The following is a 17,900-nucleotide window of genomic DNA, read 5'->3' on the forward strand; positions in this document are numbered from 1 at the left end:
TTATAGTGCATCTGGAGGAGCACGGAGTCGCGGTGGGCGGCGACGACGCACACCAGGGGCCCTCCTCCTTCGTCGTGGCTCGGGGAGGAGGTGTACCACATGCGCGACGACGCCGGGGGCGCCTCGCGGCACAGGGAGAGGCGGACGACATGGCCGGCGGAGTTGCGGCAGCTCGCCTCGGTCTCGGCGCAGCTGCCGCCGGCGGCGGAGCAGGGGTTGGAGGAGTCGTCCCGGTCTCCCTGATCATCGCTACCTTTCTTGTGCTTGCGTCGGACGTCGCGCTCGAGTAAAGCCCACCGTGGGTCGTAGCAGCCGACGCGTCGGAGAGTCGCCGGCGTCGGTTGGGTTTCCATGGTCGGCGGCGATGGCGGCGGCGACTGGTGGAAGCTTAGGGTGACACAAAATCTGAGGCCATATATAATGGACAGTAATCTTCTTTAAATTGCAAATATAACCTCGTGTATGACTTGCAGATCATCAATGAAAAAAAACTACTAATTGCTGACTTAATTACGGATCGATATTATGGGGGGAAATAATCTGAATAATAGGGAGAAGGATCAGCTGGATCGTAAGCTGATCTTGCAGAAACAGAAATGCCCTCACAAATAGTGTAAACGAGCTAATCACGGATAGTCCGGCCGTCAATTAGTTTCTCTAGCTTGTCAGCAAAGATCAGCTAATCACGTTCACAGATGAGGCCCGGCTCAGACTCGGCTTTGCGGTTTACGAGTACAAGTTTTTTAAAAAAACGACACGACACCTATAAGTTAGTTTGTTATAATGTTGGTTTATCTTAAAGAAAATACTACTCCATCCGTTCTAAAATATAAGTATTTTTGGATTCTGACACGATCTTCGAGATGCTATTTTGGTCAACGATATATAAAAGTAAGACGTTTTGAATAAAAAGAGTTGCATGTTATTATAGTTTGTGTAATGATAAATCTAGCTAGTAACATCAATTTTACATGGTTGATCTTTTTTTCTTTCTATTAATAGTCAAAGTTAAAACTGTTTGACTTGTCACTATGTTAAAAATGCTTATATTTTGGGACGGATGGAGTATATGTTTTTATGGAGGACCAGCACATATTGATACTTATATATAAGGAAACTACTCTAAACTCTCGATGGGATATTCTCTCGTTGTTTACATCACTCAAATGGTTATGAGAAAAATTGAAAAAATATATTAATATGCGGTATATCACTCCATAAATATACAAGTTCAAATTAATTTTTTTACATATTGCAACAAAATGCAAATTAAACTACAGCTAGTCAAATTTGCTTTTTTTTTCTTTGCGATATGTAAAAGTTAAATTTTAATTTGTATTTTTTTGGAGTGATATATCACATATTGATACATCTTCTTAATTTTTTTTCATAAATATTTAAGTGACATGCAAATAACGAGGGGACATTCCCTCAAAAGTTTAAAATCCAGTCTCCTTATAGGTGCCATTTTTTTACCTTTAGCCTTCGATGGATGTTTGGATGGATGGGAAAAGCTCCATATGGATTGTTTTTAAATTAATCGGGACATATGCGCCACATGTTATGGATTAGGGCATCCACAATGTGGTGTAAAAGTAGTACATAAGCAATAGAATATTCCATTCAGCCACCTATTATCATTGTGCAACTAGTCCATATAGAAAAAATAGCAAAAGATACCCATATGCATATGGACTACCCATATGAAATAAATTATATTATCTATCTCCTCTCTCTTCTCCTAATGATACCTTGTATCTGTATACATTATGGAGATTGCCATAAGGATAAATTATTTATGCGGGTCCCATCTATATGGATCACTTTATCATATACATTTTGGTGATGCCCTTAGAGATTTGCTCAAGTCAAAAAAAAGTATCTCGAGGTACCGGTACCTCACGGTACCAAATCGTTTATGATCATTGAAAAAAAAAACCTAAAGTACCCAAGCAATTGTACAATTAAACACAATCCGACTGTTAAGCAGTAAGCACATGTATACTATCAATACCAAAGCAAGTTTACAACAAAGTATTTCATGCATTTTGCAAGTCTGTCATGCAACCACAGCAGACAGCGCAATCTTCACACGTCTGAATTTCCATCAACAACCAAGTCTTCCTCAGGCTCATCGGAAGCCCCAAAAGAGATTTGAATCGGCGGCCATTATCATGACAAAGCATGCTATAAGCTCTTAGCAAATCATGACGAGACAACTCCGGTATCTCTTCCAGGGCAGCAAAGATCTCATCAGGAGAAGCTACTGATCCTGACACTCTGAAATGTTTAGCACCAGATGACTCACATGAAATTCGCACTGAATCACCGATGATGGCATCATGTGTTGGCGCCTTGTCGATGATCACAGCTGGCTCTGACATCGCTCCGCCATTGCTGCAGCTTCCATTGGAGGAAGTGAAGTAGCTGGAGACCTTGCTAGGAAGGAAATTGCGTCCATGGCTGCAGGAGATCGCTGACAAGAGTGTCTTGCTCCTTGTGTCGAAGAGGATCATCCATGTTTCTTTGATGCGGCAATATCTCCCCTCGGATTCTCGCTCATCCACCATGAAGCTGATGAGGTGGGGATCGTCTATGCTCACGATGGGGTGTTCTGGAATGGCGTGTGGGAGGCCGGCGTAGGCGTGGGATGACCAGAGCTCGCTGGCGTCGACCATGGCGTCCATGGTCCAGGCCATGTCGCCGCTGCCGTCGTCTACCCTGAGTATCCAGGTCTTGATGATGAAGGCACCGGTAGAATGGCCGCAGTAGGTCGGGCCGGGGCGGCCGCAGCAGCAGCGGGGGATGACGTCGATGAACTTCAGCGCGGCGCCGCCGCCGGTGACGCAGACGCTTCGCTCTGCGATGACGTATTTCCGCGCGTGGTCGTCGTAGTCGTCGTCGTCGTTGGATTCATCGGTGAGGGCCTCGGGGGGAAGTGGCACGAACCGCAGCTGCGGATTCTGGTCGAACACGTCGTCGCAGAGGATGATGCCGCGGTACAGGTCGGCCCAGCACATCCGCCGCTCGCCGACGGGGACGGCCATGTCGGTGATCCACGACGGCAGCTTCTCGGCTCTACAGTCGAAGTGGACGACCGGCGCCCGTGTGACGGTCCACTCGCCGGAGCGGAGAACGAGGAGCTCGGCCTCCTCCAGCTCGTCGCCCTCCTCCATCACGGCGAGATCCACCACCACCATGTCGTCTTCGCCGCGGCGCAGGAGGCCGGTGGTCCTTTCATCCAGATCGTGGCGCGGCCGCCGGGTTTCACTCTCTTCTTCATCCGCGTCGGTGGTGACGTAGGCAGGGAGCAGCGACAGCGACGGCGGCCGTGGCGGGTCTGCGGCGGCGGCGCCGGCGTTGTAGACGAAGTAGTCGAGCACGCCGTCGTCGCCGTACCGGTATCCTTCTCCTTGGTAACTCAACCGGACGAGCACGGAGTCGCCATGGGCAGCCACGACGGCCAGGCTGGCGCCCCGGCCCCCGCCGATGCGCGGGAAGAAGTCGAAGCATACGCGCGACGACGCCGGTGGCGCGTCGAGGCAGAGGGAGACGCGGACGTGGTGGCCGCCGGAGGAGAAGACGGAGGCCGCCTCGGTCTTGGCGTCCGGTGTGGAGAAGGGCGGGAAGGAGTCGTCGCGCTCGTAGCCCTGGTACTCGCCGTAGCGGCAGAGTATTACCCACCGTGGGTAGCCGCCGGCGCCGCCGCCGCCGTCGCCGCCTTGGTCCGCCGTCCGTTGTGTTTCCATGGGCCGCCGGTGAGAGGCCGGAACAAACGATTTGATCTGTCTCGTAACGTAAGCGGAGAGATCGGTTCCTCGGTTTACGAAAAAAAAGAAGGTGTTTGACTATATAGAAGAGTTTGATTATGAAACAAACTAATGAATCGTATAATAGGAATCCGCCTCGTTGTACGTACTCCTACATGTCTTTCATAAGAGCAATTTAAATTTTCTTTTTATTTAGGATTAAATAATTTAAATTCTTTCCCCCTTGCCTTAATTGACCTGTTCTCCGGTGGCCGACGGTGGAGCACTCTAAGAGGGGAAATTGAAATTTTTTTTAGCAAGATAGATTTATATGGAACATATCATTAGTAAGTTATTCTAGCAATATAAGACATGACCCGAAAAGAAAAGAGAAGCAAAGTAAATATATTCTAAGGACGAGCATAATAGTTTGGTCGTGACGTTGATCTGACACATCATGGTCTAAGTCTTATTGGGCCATAAGTGAAGCCCGTGAGCGGACATGGCTGCCAACCGCAGCCTTGGTCGTGCTTAGGCTGGGTCATGCCCAGGCGGCCTATTTAGTCATACCTCAACAGACCAGCCAAGCCAGGGGCGAAGCTACAGCAAAGCGTCGGGGTCAGTAGACCCCGACGATTTTCCACAACCATCGTATATTCCGTTTATCTTATCAGCCATGACCCCGGTATAGAATACTATTAGACCCCGATAGATTGATTAGTTAAAGGCAATTGTGATTAACAACAAAGAATGACACGACAAAACAGAAAATAGCTAAGCTAGCTTGTATGCATTATATGCCAGCCCAGCCCACATAATGAGACAACGTTTGGATGTGAGCCCACAAGGCTGGCAGCCGTCTCCACAAATTCTCCTGCGCTGATGTCATATTCCAGTATTCCTCCATTGTGATGAATTTGGAGGCGTAGACAAGATTTTGTAAGTAACCGCTACCGAACCAAGACTTTTTTTTAAAAAAAAGAATATGCCATAGTTGATTTTATACCATCTTATGTATAGTCTGGTGCTCTTTTCTTTTGAAGATGAGATGAAGATTAAGTTTTTTGCGCAAAACAAGGTGGTATTAACATATGATTGATTGAGTTTTAATTATTACAAACTTGAAAAATGGATTAGTATGGTATTTTAGAGCAACTTTCATACAGAAAGTTTTCACACGAAACACACCGTTTAGCAGTTTGAAAAGTGTGCTACGAAAATCTTAATCTTCATCCAACTTTTCTTGGAGAAAAGAGCGGGACCTTAGATTATTACAAGCTATAGTCTATTGTTAGTATTATTAGTTATTAGACCCCGGCGATTATTTATCCTGACTTCGCCCCTGAGCCAAGCCACCCCCTTCCCTTGTTATCCTCTCTTTTTCTCTCTGACAGTTCATCCAAAACGTCACATTCCTTCTATGGATTTACACTAATCTAATATAAAAGGCACCATTTAATAAATGAATCATTAAATAGCACCAATTGAAAATGGGACAAGGGCATCCATGCCCTTACTTCGAACCCCAACTGTTGTTTTATCCTACTTTTTAGGGTTTACAATTTTGCCCTATCTTTTTGAAAACGAACCCACCGTTTGCCCTCACTTTTAAGGCCGTTAGTTGGGTCCCACAGTTTTGGGTTAAAAAATACAAATACAAATAGAAAATTTTCTTTTCTATTTGTATTTAGAACTACGGGCATATATTTAGAACTGTTTCTCTCTTATTCAACCAAAAATAAATATTTTAATGGGTACGATATCCATGTGCCCATATACATGCTTATTTGAAAATAATTTAATTTGCATAAAAAACAAATTCTCAAAAATTTGGTTAAATTTGGAAATTTCGGTTGACATAATTGCTTGCTGGGGGGCGAAATTTCGAACCGAAATTGACAACCCTTGAATTTAGACACGAGGCTATGTCCAAATTTACGTCTAAAAGTAAATTTATTTTGGGATGGGGATAGTAGTAGACTATTAGAGTACTAGAGTCCTCTTCTTAACAAGCAGCAATAGTACAATAATTCAGAACAATCAAACAGCTGGAAACACTAGTATTTCATACATTTTGTAGCTCTGCTCTGCATGCACACCAAACAGAACGAGCTTCACTGGCCTTGATTTCCATCAACAGCCATGGCTTCCTCAGGGTCATTGGGAGCCCTAAAAGAGATTTGAATCGACGGCCACCATTGTCAGAACAAAGCAAGCTATACGCTCTGAGCAAATCATCACAGAGACAACTCCGGTATCTCTTCCAGTGCAGCAAAGATCTCATCAGGGGAAGCCACTCCTGACACTCTGATCAGATGTTTGCCACCAGCAGATGACTCGGAAGAGGATCGCACCGAATCATCGATGACAGTATCATGATCAACCACATGTGGCTCTGATGATGTCGCAGCATTGCTACAATAACTTGGATCATCAAAAGTGAAGTAGCTGGAGATCTTGCTAGGAAGAGTGAGCTGTCACACCCCAATCTGGCATCGCCGTACAACGGCACCTGACAGGAGCGTGTCGTAGGAAAACGGCGTGAACCGCGTCCTACGAAACCGCGATCTCAGTACCAGTCCCAGGACATAGCGCTGGTACCCACGGTGACAAACATGAATCATTGCAAATCCTTATAATTAATAGAGGACTTATTTACCTTAACTTAGGTTGCAGCTCAGACAGCCCGATAATGCAACCGGCGACACGGACGAGGCAAACACCAACAGCAGCAGCAGCAGCAGAACCAACCAACGGACTAACACCCAACGCCACAGGCAACGGCAGGGAACTAGGACGAAACCCTAATCTTCACTTCACTTCAACTTCATCTTCGGAGCTGGCAGAACTATATTTATATAGAGAGCAAGGGTGAGTACTTACGTACTCAGCAAGCCAGGGGAACTTAGGTGGTTAATGCAAGCTTCAAGGGAAGGCTGTTATTTTGCAAACAGTTTTGTTTTCAAGTTTTCAACAATCTAAGTGTGTGCTTTCCACAACCAGAGCGAGACAAGTCTCAGCTCGGTCGGGAGGTGAGAAGTAACAAATTTATTTATCAAGATTTGCACAACTCCCAGAGTTGGCTTCAAATCTGGTTTTCCCAAACCAAACCAATTTTCCAAACTTCCCGATAATAGTGGTCCCCAAACGACCAATCACTTCCAGGGACTCCCGGTCCCGCTGTCCCCCGGACAGCTAAATGCTTCCCAAGCATTAGGTTTCCCAAACCTTAACACCTTTTCATAAAACAGGGTAAAACAAAAACTACGCTAAGGAATCACCTCACATCCGCCTATGACCGTGGGCACGGCTGTTCGAACAGTTTGATAACCTCTGCAGAGGGGGTACACTTTACCCACACGACGTTACTAACCTGGGTCACCCAGCCCGTGCAGAACAGCCACGTCTGGCGACTTTGAGGCTTTCATGACAAGGCATTTCCAAAGCCGACACAGGGTTTCCATATGCCAACGAGAGGGGTCCCAAACCAACAACAGGTTAGGTCCCAGACCATACTGTGCCAGGAAGCCCGAGGGTTCTCCCCGACACCACCCCGTTGAATCCACATGTCTCTTGGCATCATGGTTCCCCTGATTAGCTAATTACTCAGCCAGGGACGTCCCATTGCACCCATGTGGTCGCAATGTTGTATGCTCGGATGTAATTCCAAAGGAATCGGTCCTTAAATGCGACCGCACAAGTATTCCACCCAGGAATGGCCTTGTGTCGCGAGTTTCATTTTTAAAACTCATTTTCTTTCACAAGGCACCGACCCAGGCGTCGGGTTTTCCAAAGCTTTTGTAAACCAAGTTTTACCCAAGAAGTTACTCAAATTTTAAGTTTGAAGGCGACCGTCGATACTCGCACAGAGTGCACGAATTATCGAGGCGCAACTAGATGGTTACAAGGGAACATGATATAACAATTTACAATAGAAGTTCAAATAGAGGCTCAATATTTTCAAAGGTGGCTTGCCTTGCTCAGGGTCTTCATGAAGCTTCACAAATCTTCGAAAATTCCGCTTGAAGAAAAATATCCGGTAACCGCAACTAGGCGCAAACAATCAAAAACCTAAAAAAAGACCAAATAAAATATCCTATTTAGGCTAATTAATAGTGCCATTAGATAGATCACAATTTAATGGAATTATTGGAAGTGGAACGGAGGCAATCGGACGAACGGATCGAGGGATATGAATTTTGGAAGTTTAAATGAATTTTTCTGGACAAGGAGATGATTTGTCAGAATTTTCTGGAATACGGGAAATGGTTTATGGAATTTATAGAAATAATATTCTCAAGAATATTATTGACATCCGCTGACATGCGGGCTCGAGGGGACGAATTATTGGAATCTCCGGATTAAGACATTCTCAAGAATATCTTTGACTCATTGACACGTGGGGCCAGCAAACGGTGGGGAGGATAGATGGACTTTTGTGTAAGAGAAGTGATTTGGTGGAGGGAGGAAACATAGACTTCGGTTCATGGGTGGCTGCAAGGAAATGGCCCATGGCCTGGCGGGAGAGAGTGAGAGAGGAGATGGGCCGGCTGGTAGGCCGAGCCCACGAGCGGGAGAGGGAGGAGGCGGTGTCACATCCTGATTTTCGTCTTAGGATTTATAAATTATTTAATAAATTATTATTAGAATTTATATTAAATGTTCATTAATTTACAAGTGAAGTTAAATGTGGGAAATAAAATTTCCTAAATATAAGGCATGGATGGATTTATTTTTTTATTAAATTCTCCATGGTTAATTATACTCTCTGGAATTTTCTCAAATTTTTCGGAGCTCAATTCCTAATTTTAATTATACAAAGAACATTTCAGTAATTACCCACATATTAAATTAATCATTAAATGGTCTAATTATAATTTTGTTAAGTACTTTGAGTGTCCAAGTATTTTCAGGATTTTTCTTGAAATTATTTGACATTGGAAGTATTTTTAACAATTCAAAGATCATTTCAGTGATTAATTTAATTAGAAAAGTAATTAAAATTCACCTTTTCCTTTTCGGGCCGAATTAGGAAAAGTCCTCTCACTCTCGGCCCAGTCTCCTCTCAGCCTGCAGTCCTTTCCCTCTCTTTCCCGAAGTCTGCTTTTTGTCCCTTCTTTAATCAGTCCTTGGAAGTAGAAGCCCAGCCAAAAGTCTAGTTTACCTCTCTGTCGCTACAGTGCGTCTTCAAGCTCCAGCCGCCGGCCGAGCCGAGTTGGCTGCCATGCCGAGCCGCTTTGCCGCGCCGTTTCCTCCTCAATCTCTCCCCTTTTCTTCCGATTGTTTGAGGGGTTTTGATCATCTCGTTCTCCTCTATCTTTACCCCAAAAATCGGAGCTAATCGTTGAGTATTTTATCCGAATCGAACTCGTTTTTGAGTTTATCTCCAAAACCGAGTTTTTGATTTCCCGGAGCGATTTCTTGCGGGAGGAGTCCGATCTATTCAATTCAAGGCTATAAATAGGACCCCCTAGTCCTCCTCTTTCGTTTGCCTCATCTTCCGTCCTCTCCCGTGCCTCGTAGCCGTCGCGCCGCTGCCGCCTAGCTTTGCCGTCGCCGCCGGCCACCTCCGGCCGTGTCGTGCCGCCGCCTCCGACGTCGCCGCCGCTTGCCGCCGCCGCCAAGAGGTGCGCCGTGGTGAGGGGAAGCCCGGCCGCCCGTCCCCCTTAGCCGCAGACCACCGGAGCTTCGCCGCTGGCAGGTCCGAGCCGCCGCCGCCGTTCACCTCGCCGCCGGCCATCGTCGTCCGTCATTAGACTTGTTTATGAGCACCGTTGCGTTCGTCTCGTTGTTCTCTACGTGTGCATGCCTTCCAAATCCGCAGCCGGCCTCTCTAGCTCCGGCGAGCTTGCCATCCAAGCCGGCCACCATTGATGATGTCATCATGACATCATCGGTTTTTCTTTTTCCCGATTTTCTAGTAGATTAAATCTTCGGAAATTCATAACTAAATCATCGTAACTCGGATTCGAGTGGTTCAAGTTGCTAAATTCATCTAAAATCAAGATCTACATGTTAAAAATATCCACATGTACTGTTTATGCTTGTTTTTGTACTGTTTTGTTGATTTTGTTCTTTCGCTTTAGTTTCCGACGTTCCGGAGGAGAGCGTTTTCGTTGAGGAAGGTTCAGAAGTGTTTGAGGAAGCTCAAGGCAAGTCACACGGATCCCAAACAACCCTTTGAGCATGTTGAACCCGTTTAAAGCTGATGTTTTATTTCAACTTATGCATTATTTTCGAATGTCATCGGGTGGTGAGCCTTTCCCGATTAATTAATGGCTAAAGATGACTTTATTTTCCTATGGGTTATAATTTGATTAGCTAGGACCTTATATATTGGTTTGGTTCAGCTAAATGCTATATATATATAATTGCTTAGCCATGCTTAGAAACATTAGCATCATTAATGGGGTGAATTATACTATATTATTAATTATGGTTATATTTAATGGTAGCTCACGATGGTTAATCGTGTTATGTTAATTAATTGATAATTAAAACTGGATTAAAGTGGGTTGTGAGCACATGGTTTTGAAGGTCGTGCTCATGACAATTAAGGACCGGTTCGCGAGCTACTGTTGTGAGACATTAACCGTGCCAACCACAAGCCAGCGTGGGCAACGGTTTTATCTTTTGTATAGCATGGTTCATTACGGGGTGCCAGACTGAGAAGCGGCGAGAAGTCCGTGGGGGTCGCTGGGGAGTCCATGCCTCTGGTTATATTTATAGAGGGGGTGATTATGATACAGGAATGGTGCACTGTGGTGAGTTGTGTTGTGCAGGGGGTATTGTCATAGCCTCTATTCGGGTACTTTCCAGTATCGCGACGCATGGTAGACATGATGTTGAGGCTGTGTCTTGTGGGTACAGTGGTACACCTCTGGCCAGAGTAAAACTATTCGAATAGCCGTGCCCGCGGTTATGGGCGAGTTGAGCAATGTTTTTCGTGATTAGTCTCACACCTCTCACAAATAATTATTGATGCAATAACTGGTAATAATTTGTTTAGCTCCTGGTTTGGAGTTCGATCTGTACAGCTGGGTATGGTTGTTCAGGATGGTTGGGCCTGAGCAGCATGGGTGTGCTGTTCAGTGTTGATTAAAATTTCTAATTAATTACTCTACTGTTTTACTTCTCTTAAATCTTTGCTAAATGTTGTTTTCGCAAATGAACCCTATATTATGCCATCCTTTGGTATCCTTGTGCACTTGCATATTTGCTGTGTGGCTTGTTGAGTATGTCATATGCTCATTCTTACAATAATCAATCAAACCTCAGTTGAAGAAAAAGGATCCAGAAGGAGAAGACGTTTGGCTTATACCCCAGTTGAGCTGCCTGTGGGAGTGGAACTGAAGCCATCGCTAGACCGTTAATTCCGCTGCTGTTGTTTTTCTTTTCTTTTGTAAGTATGTAACGTTATTATTATGATGGGTTTGTATATTAAATTGTCAGTTTGTGTACCTCGGCTGATTCCTGGACGAGGATTTTATGCACAAATTAGTTCGGAAATTATTAGTGAATTTCCGGGCGTGACAGGCGGTAGAGCACGTGTGTGCGGGGAGGAGGAGGAGCGGCCGAGAGGAGACGATGGGCCGGAAAAGGGAAAAACGGCCCAACGACCAAGAGGGAGGTGAAATAGACTTTTTCGAGGGAATTTCTTCAAGGAATTTGAGGAGCATTTGACATTGGATTTGAATTCAAATTGGATATTTGAACTCAACAAAATATGGAGAAGCCAAGGAGGGGATTCAAAGATCGAATTCGATACTTTCGGAAATGGGAAGGAATTTCGATGAGGCGTGATTTTCGATGTCGATGGGTGGTTGAAGTTCAAAGCGAGAATTGATATTTTAGGGATATATTTGTATTTGGCAGCTCAAGGATTATTTGAGAGGGAATCAAAAGGAGAAATCAATGTTCAGGGTGAAACAAAGGAGGTGGCGGTATAATACGATAGATAAAGCGAGGGAGACGAGGAGAGGGGGACGCTTGGATGTTAGAGCTAGCTCAAGGAGGGAATTTGATTGGAGAGGTTTTAGGGTTGGAGTTTGGTTTTGGATTCCGGAATTAGGCGATATCTGTGGTTAGGGTTTCTGCAGTGAAATCCGAATAGAAGGATTCGAACTTCGAGATTATTTTGGAACGGAAATTTTGAGGAGGTGATCTTTGATATCAGGGTATTGAGACAAGAGAGGGATTTTAAATTGAGATCTATGGCACAACTTAGACTCAACACTCAAAGAACTAAATTTTCGCAATTAGGATTTTTGTACATTAGTTTTTTAACGCCACGCGAAAAGCGGAGCGTTATATGAGCCAACAATCGCGGCAGCTGCAGACTGACAAGAGTTTCTTGCTCCTTGTGTCGAACATGACCATCCATGTTCTCTTGATGTGGCAGTATCTTCTTCTTCTTCCCTCGAATTCTCGCTCCTGCACCATGAAGCAGATGAGATGGGGATCGTCCATGCTCGCGATGGGGAATATTGGTTTGGCTTGTGGGAGGCCAGCGCAGGCATGGAGAGACCAGAGCTCGGTGGCGTCGACCATGGCGTCCATCGTCCAAACCATGTCGTCGTCGTCGTCGTCGTCGTCCATCCTGAGTATCCAGGTCTTGATGATGAAGGCCTCCTTGGAATTGTCGCAGAAGGTTGTGCCGGGGAGGCCGCAGCAACAGCGGGAGATGATGTAGATGAACTTGAGCGCGGCGCCGCCGTCGGTGGCACAAACGCTTCGGTCCGTAATGGCGTAATCCCGCTTGTAGCCGTCGTCGGTTTCATCGGTGAGGGCCTCGGGGGGAAGTGGCACGAACCGCAGCTGCGGATTCTGGTCGAACACGTCGTCGCAGAGGATGATGCCGCGGTACAGGTCGGCCCAGCACATCCGCCGCTCGCTGACGGGGACGGCCATGTCGGTGATCCACGACGGCGGCTTGTCGGCTCTACCGACGAAGTGGGCGACCGGCGCCCGCGTGACGGTCCACTCGCCGGAGCGGAGAACGAGGAGCTCGGCGTCCCCCTCCTCCTCCAGCACGTGGCCCTCCAGCACGGCGAGATCCACCACCACCATGTCGTCGTCGCCGCGGCGCAGGAGGCCGGTGGTCTTCTCATCCAGATGGTGATGAATCTGATGATGGTGGCGCGGCCAGGTTTCACTCTCTTCTTCATATGCTTGCCATTCTTCACATTCTTCATCGTCCGCTGCTTTGGTGACGTAGGCAGGGAGCAGCGACAGCGATGGCGGCCGTGGCGGCCGGGTCGGCGGCGACGGCGCCGGCGTTGTAGACGAAGTAATCGAGCACGCCGACATCGCCGTACCCGCGTCCTCCGTAGCTCAACCGGACGAGCACGGAGTCGCCGTGGGTAGCCACGACGATCAGGCTGGCGCCCCGGTGGATGCGCGGGAAGCAGTCGAAACATACGCGCGACGACGCCGGCGGCGCGTCGAGGAAGAGTGAGACGCGGACGAGGTGGCCGCCGGAGGAGACGGAGGTCGCCTCGGTCTTGTCGTCCGGGGTGGACAAGGGTGGAGAGGAGTCGTCGCCGTTGCGGCTGAGTATCACACACCGTGGGTAGCCGGCGCCGGCGGTGACGCCGCCGTCATGGTCCGCCGTCGGTTGGGTCTCCATGACCGTGGCGATCGAGAGGATATCGATCTCGATTTGATCTTCACGTACGCGGAGATTTGCTTCGTCCGTTTTTTAATTTTTAAAACAAAAAACGCGGTTGGGTCGGACTATAATTGGTATCCAACTTCACTACTACACAAACCTAGATAGGTATCGGTTGGAAACCCGACTAGGTGCCGGATTTTTCAACCGACACTAAAAAAGTGGCACAGATGATAGAAATCAAAGGTGCCGGTTTGGAACCGGCATCTTTGAGATCCTAAAAATCCCAAAAAAAAAAACTGGCTCAATACATCGGTTCGAATCGCAACGCCCCCCTTCACCCAACATTTAGTTCATAGAATTAATTGGCTTCAAGAATTCAAAAGGAAAAAGTACGAATTACCCCCCCCCCCCCCCCCCCCCCCCCGAACTATCGTGGTCGACCGAATTACCCCCTAAATCCGAAAATCAGACATTGTTCACCCTCAACTTCTAATACCCGACAAATTACCTCCCCTCGGCCCAATCCAGAGCGGTTTTGTCATACATGGTGTACACAAACCTACAATTGGTATCCAACTCCACTACTACACAAACCTAGATAGGTGTCGGTTGGAAAGCCAACTAGGTGCCGGATTTTCCATCCGGCACCTGAAAAGTGGCACAGATGGTAGAAATCAAAGGTGTCAGTTCTAAAACGGACACCTTTAAGATCCCAAAAATCTAAAAAAAAAAAGTGGATCAATGCATCGGCTTGAATCGCGGTGCCCCCCTCACCCAATTTTACCCAACATTTAATTCATAGAATTAATTGGCTTCAAGAATTCAAAAACATCGATCCAAGAACATCATCACAAATGCAAAACACAAAGAAGATGGAGAGGATGGACAACAGCCTCTGTGGAGAGGATGGAGCTGCAGATGAGCAACACAGCTCGTCAGCAATGATAAAGAAGCGGATCCCGCAGCACGTTGGAAGGCGTCGTCTGCCGCCGCCACCACTATCGCTGCCTGCCTCCTACCGCCCCACGTCGCTGTCGTCATCTCCCCTCCCGCCGGATCTGGCGGAGGGGAGGGCACTACCCAAAACGCTGTCGCCTCTCCTCCCGCCGCAACACGCCATTGCCGCCGCCTACCTCCTGCCGCCACACGTAGCTGTCGTCGCATCTCCTCCCATTGGATTTGGCGGAGGGGGTGGCGCCGCCAGCCACTGCCGCCTCTCCTCCCGTTGCCGTTGTTGTTGCGACTAAGAGTGCCGAAAGAGAGAGAGAGGGGGGAACCCAGAGAGAGAGAGAGAGAGCCAAGAGAGAAGGGTGGATGAGGAAGAGATGAGGAGGAGAGGATGCGGTGGATGAGAAGGTGTGGTGCGGTTCGGCTTGGCTCGATTTAAGGGTGGCGTTATTTTTAAAAAAGCCGACACCTATAATATATTATAAGTGTCAGTTTTTCATCTATATTATATGTGGAATGTGCCGGTTTATTTTTTAACCAACGCCTATAGTAAATGTGTTAGTTTTTTTGTGTTTTCAGCTCACAGAGGTGGAAGAAGATGAGTTAGCACAATTAGCTAAAAGAATAGCTACAGTATGGAAATTGCAAACAATTGTTATTTTTTTCTCGTTAATTAATCATAAAATATCCTAAAATAAAAACTATATTATACGAGAATTAAGCTGCTCGATTTAGCGCAATTAATCAACCAAACAGCAATGCACACAGTCACACACTTAATGTACTACACAAAGTATTTCACACATTTTGCATGTCTGCTCTACATGCACAACAAACCGAACAGGCTTCACTAGCCTTAATCTCCATCAACAGCCATGGCTTCCTCAGACTCATTGGGAGCCCCAAAAGTGAACTGAGCCGGCGGCCATTATTGTCATAACAAAGCAAGCTATACGCTCTCAGCAAATCATCACGAGACAACTCCGGTATCTCTTGGAGAAGAGCCAAAATCTCCTTAGGAGAATTGACCTTGGAATTTTTGGCAGATGACTCGCATGAAGATTGCAATGAATCATTAGCGATGATATTATTTTTTGTTGCCACCTTATCATCGATGATCATCAGTGCCGGCTTTGTTACATCATTGTTGAACCCCCCATCATCAGAAGAATTAAAGCAGTGAGAGACCGTGCTAACAAAGTAAGCATATCCATAAGACAATTGAAGCGAGCTTGACTCATCGAGACGGCAGACTGACATCAATGTTTTGCTGCTTGTGTCGAGCATGATGTACCACGATTGCATTTTTCTTCCAATCTTGTGTTCTTCGGGCACTTGGAAGCATATGATATCAGGGTCATCCATGCTCACGATGGGGAATTGTGGATTGATGCGTGGGACGCCGGCGTAGGCGTCGAGGGACCAGAGCTCGGTGGCGTCGACCATGGCGTCCATGGTCCAATAAGCTGCCATGTCATCATCGTCGCCGTCCATATGTAGTGTCCATGTGTTGATGACGAAGACACCGCTGGAATGGTCGCACTGCGTTGCGCCGCGGCGGCCGCAGCAGCAGCGCGGGGAGACGTCGACGAGCTTCAGCACGGTTCCGCCATTGGTGACGCAGACCCTTCTCTTTGACATCTGGCATCTCCGTCGGTCTCGGTCGTCGGCGGGGGGCTCAATGGGGAGCGAGAAGTATCGCGGCCGGAGAGTCTCGTCGCCGTCGTCGAACATGTCGCAGAGGATGATGCCGCGACATAGGTCGACCCAGCACAGCCGCCGGTCGCCGACTGGGACGACCATGTCGGTTTCCCAGAAGGACAGCTCCTCGGCCTTGCCGTCGTCGTGGACGATCGGCGCCCGCACGACGCTCCACTCGCCGGAGCGGAGCACGAGGAGCTCGGCCTCCTTCTTCGGCGCGTCAGCTTCACCCCCATCCTTCACGATGAGATCTGCCACCACCAGATCGGCCTCGGCCTCGCCGCGGCGCAGGAGGCCGGTGGTCTTCTCATCAAGATCGTGCGGCAACGGCGACGGAAGGGTCGTCTCTTCTCCATTGTAGTAAGCCGGGAGACGCACCAGCGACGGCGGCCGAGGCGGGTCGGCGGCGGCGGCGGCGCCTGCGTTGTAGAGGTACTTATCTATCGTGTCCGTGTGGTGCTCGTACCCTTCTTGGTAACTGAAGGACACGAGCACGAGCAGGGAGTCGCCATGGGCGGCGGCGACGCTCATGTAGGGTGGCCCTAGTGCCGGGTCGACGGGAACGGAGCAGGTGTAGCACACGCGCGACGCCGCCGCCGGCGCCCTGAGGTCTAGGGCGACACGCACGGTGTGGCCGCCGGAGGAGAGCGTGGCCGCCTCGGTCTTGGCATCCGCGGCGGCGGAGCAGGGATGGTTGACGTGTAGGTATTCGGCTTCACGGTCGAGGATCACCCACCGTGGGTAGCCGGCACCGGCGCCACGGCCATCCGTCGGTTGGGTTTCCATGGACAAGGAGGGGCTGAGGAGGATGGATGGATGGATCGGTTCTATCGTTAAGCCGGAGAGAGTTAATTAGAGGACCTGTTGGTCCGTTTATAAAACACACAAGAAAGACGACGGTGAATCGGATACGGATCGATCATACAATACTACTACTCTCCCTCGTACTTACTACCGTATTCCAAAATTAAACTAACCAAGTACTCCCTCCGTCCCATAAAAAACTAATCTAGTACTGATGTGACACATCCTATTACTACGAATGTGGAGATACCTTTGTCCAAATTTATTATACTAGAATGTATCACATTTAGTTCTAGATTCGTTTTTTTTTAACGGAGGGAGTATGTTCCAAAATAAATTAATCTAGAGGTGTTCCGTACTTTTGGAATTCAAAACCTGAACAAGTTGGTTTAGGAATTATCAACTGATCACACGGAAATAAGCGTCTATTGCTTAGTCATCAATTTATTCTTATATAGTGATGTTATACTATTATTATACTGGTACTTGTTTGTAGTAAGAGTTAACAAGTAGTACAAAGAAATATTTAACTCAGAACTTTAATATATATGTCTAATGTGTATGTCATGTGATCAAACTCATCCAACTTATATACAAATTAGATAAAAATCACTATGCAAAACAACCTTAGGGGGTTATATATATAAATGGTATTATAAAGTTTAGAGGGCTCAATATCCGATTTCAAAGTTCATGGTGCACAGTCTTCCATCCAAAGTTTTAGAGGGTTATTTAGACTTTCTCCTAAAATGTATAAAACCTAGTGACACAGCCGCAGAGCTCGGAATCCTAATTAAAACATCTCCAAATATTTATTTCATCATCTGTCTACCAATTCGATCACATATATTATATTTTGGATAATGGGAAGATTGCCATTAGTAAATGAAACAAAACCTAGCCTCCACTACCAGAAACCTGAATTTTCATGAGTGCGTAGGATTTTTATGAGGGATAAAAAAGAACCGACGAAAAATTGAATAAACTTTGGCGGATCTGCACCATACCGAAAAGGATTAAACCAGGGGGCTTAATTAACACCGTCACGAAAAAGAATTAACATGGTGGTTTCATTTATATCCGGG

The sequence above is a fragment of the Oryza glaberrima genome, chromosome 11, assembly GCF_000147395.1.
Source record: "Oryza glaberrima chromosome 11, OglaRS2, whole genome shotgun sequence".
NCBI classification, from domain to species: Eukaryota; Viridiplantae; Streptophyta; class Magnoliopsida; order Poales; family Poaceae; genus Oryza; species Oryza glaberrima.